This window comes from Cynoglossus semilaevis, chromosome 4 (assembly GCF_000523025.1).
Source record: "Cynoglossus semilaevis isolate Cse_v1.0 chromosome 4, Cse_v1.0, whole genome shotgun sequence".
In the NCBI taxonomy this organism is placed as follows: Eukaryota; Metazoa; Chordata; class Actinopteri; order Pleuronectiformes; family Cynoglossidae; genus Cynoglossus; species Cynoglossus semilaevis.
The window spans coordinates 16303113-16309170 of NC_024310.1; positions in this window are offsets into that span (position 1 = coordinate 16303113).

Sequence of the window (6058 nt, forward strand, 5' to 3'; positions counted from 1 at the left end):
ACCTGATCCCTTTCCTCTTGTAACCACCGTACCATGGAACCTCATTCTACTCTACTCTACCCTGTGGCCCAGGAGATCCTCCTCCGTATCCTCACTCCTTGACAGTAGGATGAGACGTTCACTGAGCCTGATAGGTGTCAAGGTTGGACTGAGTGACAGTCAATAACACATTAACTGGTGTTCTCCCCCAACATGTCACCAGTCATTCCTATGGACAAGACCGACTGTGTGCGCAGACACAGATCTGTCAATCATCGACGACTGTCACGGAACCCGAACCAGACGAGGCCACGGATGATTGGTAGATTTCACTCCTGCCCTGCGGACCTGTGTGACTGCACTGCCGTGTGAAACACATCGCGTGCATGACAAAAGTTTGTTTACAGTCATAAGCACTGGTGTTCTGAGACACTGTTCCATACGGTTATAATCCCTGTGGAGCGTTATGCTCTTGAACGATGACTGAATAACGCAGCACGACTGAATGACAACAAAAGCGTGTGTGTGTGTGTGTGTGTGTGGAACAACACAAATATTTAACAGTATCCCTGAACCTCTCCAGACAGCTAGGGATCTTTCCTTTTGTCATGTAATTTCTTATCAATCAAAACACCACCGTATGTGCCGTTTTTATGCCTCCCTTGGTTTTCACCATCCCATCATCTTATCTCACCCTTTATTTTCTCCTTCCATCTCTTTGAATTCAACCCTTTTATTCTTTCCTGCATTCATGAGGTGGCGGCGGAGCCATACAGTACTGTGCTCCAATCAAAGGGCTGGAAGTGCACACACACACACACACACACACACAGGCATGTTTGAGTGCTTTGTGAGCGCCTCATGTAATAAAACCTGATCCTAATCCGTGACTCTACTCTGACCCTTCTTCTAATCATAACTCCAAATGAAATCTTGAACCTTAAAACACCCCCTCTCTAAGGAGGGGCCTGCACACTGACCCCACAAGGACTGTATTGCCCAAAAATGTCTCCACAGGTTTAGTTCTACCACACACTCACTCACACAGTTTCACCGGGGACTTAATGCAGAAGACAATGAATAGTGGAATTGCTTTTGATTATCTTTGTTGCCGAGATAACTCCCAATGGACATTTCAATGCAAAATATGCAAAAAACTGTGCAGCCGGAAAAGTACACACTATACTGTAGAATATACATCTTAAAGAGTATGCATTAAAATGTACGAAAAGGGAAGTGACAAATAAACTCTACAGAAAGAGAAATGGCAGTAAAAAGTGATGAGGAGGAGGGAGGGGAAAAAAAACAAAACAAAAAGGCAGAGGAGGGGGGGCAACTCGACAGAGGTCAACAGTTTTCAAATTCAACCAGTACACAAGAGGCCCAAGGATATGTAACTGGCATCAAGGAAGAAAACATTTGGAAACACGAACACACCTTGGGCAAGGAGACCTCTTTCCTTTTGCATTCTTTTTATGTAAATACAGAGCAGATTCTCAGAGATTTGAGGCGACTAACAACCCAAAATATGCAAATCAGGACAAATGTTTTGCAGAGTAAAGTCAAACTGCTGTGAGCCAGAGGACTGTCACTGTTTATGTTTGGACAGGAAAGAAAACAGAATTATTGTAATGTAAGCAGGTTAGTCCGCAGCGACATGAACAGCCGTCACACCTTCATGAAATTCAGCGTGCGGCCTTTGACCCGAGCCGAGCACGCTTCACTTGCGTTCTCCGTGGTGCAGGTGAAATGCACGGTGCGACCCCGTCTCTGCGGGACTGCGTTTCAGACGTTTGCAATTTCTCCATCATTCATGTGCTTATTGTTTGCTGACACATCTGCAGAGGTCGCTGATCTCGGGCCTTTTGTCTTCATCATTTTCCTCCAGTGCGGCAGAATGAGGCCCGTTTTGGTCACAGTGCCTGGCTTTGATAATTGCAGGAATAAATTAAAACATTTTCTCAAACAGCGTCTGCCCTGACCTTCACTACCAAATAAAATATTTAGCTGGAGCGATGGATCCACTTGTAGTTAATTAGAGAAGGGCACATTTGATAAACTGCAGCTTGGCCCACGTGGTAGAGTGGAAGGAGGTGGACGGCAGTGAATCAACGTGAAAAATCATTCCTATCATTCTTAAAGCAGCTTTTCCTCCCATAAGTCAAAGTGATGGCAACAACAGTGAGGCAATCTGTGCGTACACTATTCAATTATGGCTGCAGAGCGTTTCATAACAGCTGCCATCAGGACTGACATTGTTCTGCCGGACCCCAAGGGAGTCCGTGTTCAGGTCTGAGAACATGCATGCAACACTCTGATGGACACCCTGAGAGGCAGATGCACAAAGAAGAGAAATGATATTGATTTTTTTTATAGTCCTTCAGCCCACCCCTGTGGTTTCTGACCAGGGTTTGCTCTGTTTGATGGCCATTGGAGATGAGTCCAAAGGGTACTTTTTTTTGGAAGCACAGATTGGTTGGATAAGAAACGCCTGCGGAATAAGAATGCAGTCATTGTTTCACTTTGTTCGTCACTCCACCGGCCAAGGAATTGAATTTTTGTTCGGCAGACAGATAACCTCAATGATCTGGTCTGTGTCACAGAAGTACCAGCATTGGAACCACTTAAAGAATCTGAATTCAGACACGTGGATGAAAGGAAAGAAGGTGGAGAGCGTAACACAAGGTGAAACAGAGATGAGGTTCACGCCGCAAGTCAAAGTTGCTATGTTTGTTGACGTTGTGATTTCAACGCCATCAAACTCTAGTGCGAAAAGTCGACTGATCCGGAAACGACCTTTACAATAAGAGCAGATGAAGAGGTGATGTCACCTGGAGCTCACTGTGTTTACACTGGTGAGTATGGTGTGTGTGTGTGTGTTCTGATCCAGTCCCACTGTATTTGCTACTGTTTTATTGACTCTTCGATGACCTGAAGGAACCCAAGGGTTTTTGAAAGTTGTGACGTTTAGAGTCAACACAACTCAATGACCTGAAGGAGCCGTGTTAAAGCTCTTCCTTTTCATCTGCGACCCAGCATCCATCCAACAAACTACATCCACCAAGCTCAGGCTACACATAGTGGTAACTCTACACCAACGGCCCCATTTTTCATGCTTCCATAATGTCCAGTAGAAACTAGCAGGTGCTCCCCACAGCTCCTCCTGACAAAGATGAATTATTTCCCCCTGGTGTCAGGGTGTGTGTCCTGGATGAATCAGATTATTCTTTGGCTTTTTAAAACCTCTGTCAGGTCCTGGTCCTAATGTCCTCCTTTCTCAATTTCTCCATCCAGACACTTGCAATTTTGCACTAGGGTACCGTAAAGATGATCTTAAAAAAAAAAAAAAACTTTCCCTCTTGACCCGTCTTTCTTCTCCATCTCTGCTCGTTGTCCTTTCTTCTTTTGCCTTACTCAGGAGGAAACCTAATGATCACATCACAGACCCACATCACTGCACTCACTGGCTTCCAATTACATCTAAGAGTTGCTTCTTTAAAACCAAGATCCCTTTTCTCCGACTACTGAGAGCACTTTAACTCCTGCTGCCTTCATTACACCAGCTTGTCCGTCCATCTGTCCGTCTTTCTCCTCCATTAGTTTCCTGTTCATCCGCCCCACTTCACCCACATCTCTTCTTTTATTTATTTCCAGTTTCCTTATTACTATTATTATTATTATTGAAATAAACAGGCACATTTTGATTTGTGTTATATTGAGCATGGTATCCCACCTGGTTGACTTCATTAAAGTATAAAGAATCGATGAAAAAAAAAAAGCAGTAGAACCAGGACTTCATTAAGATTGTATCACCAAGGTGATATTTTTGGATTTTTTTTTTTTTTTTTTGCAAACTTTTACAAACTTCTTACAAACTTCTACATTTTTGGCCGACTATACCAATAAAACCCGAATTATCTGTTTATATTAATACATTTTCACCGGTCCAAAAAAGGTGTGTATAGAGATTTGACAATTTCTCTTTATGCGTGTGAGTTTTCGCAGGTGCTTTTTAGGTACTTTGAGGTACTGTAAAGTACTTCTAAATCTACCATAGGTGTGAATGTTAGTGTGAATGACTGTTTGTGTCTATACATACATGCACAGGGTGCCACCCCTTCCTCACCCAGTGACTCACATACAGCAGGAAATGGAACTCCTTTTGTTCTCGTGTCTTGTGACCGACCTCAGTAAAACGATAAATCATTTATAAGCCGAGTGTTTCATTATACGGTTGAACCCAACAAGTCTTCAAATTCCTCTCTTTTTTGTTTTCCACTCGTGTTAACCACCAGGGTCAGTGGTGACTGTAGGAGAAGTGCAGCCACACTGTGTGTGTGTGTGTGTGCGTGTGTGTGTGTGTGTGTGTGTGTGGTTGGAGGCAGCAGCAGAGTCAGCGTGGATCCTCCAGCTCTCAACGAGAACATCATTAACTATTAACACAAGTCAAGTCGACAAGCTTACAAGTCGGCACAGCATATTTAAATATAGAGAGCTAATATAATATAATAGCATATAATAAATATATATAACAGAAATGATCACACTGAGTACGGACAATGACGCAGCTAACACACACACACACACAGAGAGCTTACATTTTTAACTAAGGTCTATTTACTTGTTAAAGGAATAATTTGCTCTTTGACATTCACTGGGAACCCCTCCGGCTCCAATTATTGCTCCATCAAGGCATCATTGCATGAGTAAAGGAGGATAACCATTAGTCTTTTAATATAACATGACATGAGGTGTCCCTCAGTGACACCCAGTCCACATGGATCTGATTAAATCACAGGCGTAGACTCAGGAGGGAGAAGACTCTCCAATTGACATAGCAACAGACAGCAGAAGACATTTCTCGTTTATATATTATGGTGTTCCATCTGCCAGTCCATAAAACCATCATGTCAAACCAACAACCAGAGACAGAGAGATACTGTGACATGGGTCTCAGGATGTGGTCTTTTTAGTTTACACTTCATTCATTTACTCAAACAGACAGTTTCAAAGGTGGACCCATTATATGACTTTAATCAAATTATAATGTTTCCCAGATGTCTAATTAAACTGTTGGCAACGTGCACTGGTCAAAGGAAGATTAAATATTCAGAACATCTGGATTCTTCACACAGCTGTTTAACAGCTCTGTTCTGATCGACACGTCTGTGTTCCTTCACCTTTAAATGGAAATGAACCAGCTCTACGCCTCACACAACCATGGCCGCGGCAGAGGACAGTTATGACACTGCACATGCTCAGTCCGGTTGTTTTTCCTTTAGTGCTGTTAACGTACTGTTCAAGAAGAAGAAGTGGAGAGTCAAGAATCAACCTGGATGTTCGTCAGTGGTCCGTACTTCATTTTGACTGACTGTCTCCCCCTAGTGTTGTTGTGCTTGTTAGCAGTCCATTAGTTGCATATGGTTAAGGCAAATGTAAAAATGCTAATATGGGTGGAGCCACCTAGTGAAGGGAGAGGGTTGTAGTGATGGAACTATCGATTCCGTGGTATCGATTGAGTATTGATTACTCTTACAAAGTATTGATACTAATTATTACAGTGAAAAAAGTGCACATCCGAGGTCAGTTACATTTTTTAAAGTAACTGTCCTCATTCAGGCTTTTTCTGAAGTCATCAGGTCTGAAATCATACAGTCGTTGTTGCTCAACCAGACAGTTTCAACATTCGGCGACCTTGAGCTGGAGAACGACTACAGTGGTCGTTCTAAGTGACAGCGTAAGAAACATTTTCTTTATGGACTGAGATCTGGAGCGGAGTCATCAGGAAACCATCAAACATGGATTTTTAAATTTTCCTCCATGAATGTTTTACCGTACAGCTTCTCACTTCATGCCTATATTTTTTCATTCAGCACATCACTTTTCCCTTTTCCACTCACCCCTCCACCTGCTGCATGTAATGTGATAAAATATGACAGCCGAGCAGGACAGACACTTGGCATGCGCAGCTGCAAACCTGCACTAAACCGAGGTGAGCAAAGCACATGAGCAAAGGCACTGTGCACTACAGAAAAAGAAAAAACTTATAATTAATAAGGCTTATGAAAAAAACATCACA